Genomic DNA, 248 nt, shown 5'->3' on the forward strand with positions numbered 1-248 from the left:
AAGCCGCTTCACCAGGCGTCAACCGCCTTCCTTCGAGCGCCAGCCGCTCCTACGGGCGCCAGTTGCCCTCCGGGAAGCGCCAGCCGCTTCACCAGGCGTCGACCGCCTTCCCCTGAGCGCCAGCCGCTCCTTCAGGCGCCAGTCGCCTTCCGGGAAGCGTCAACCGCTTCACCAGAGCGCCAGCCGCTTCTTCCAGCGCCAGCCGCTGCTGCACCGGGCGCTAGTCGTCTCCCTCAGGCGCCTGACGC

The sequence above is a fragment of the Vollenhovia emeryi genome, unplaced genomic scaffold, assembly GCF_000949405.1.
Source record: "Vollenhovia emeryi isolate VEMERY1.0 unplaced genomic scaffold, V.emery_V1.0 DF940493.1, whole genome shotgun sequence".
NCBI lineage: Eukaryota > Metazoa > Arthropoda > Insecta > Hymenoptera > Formicidae > Vollenhovia > Vollenhovia emeryi.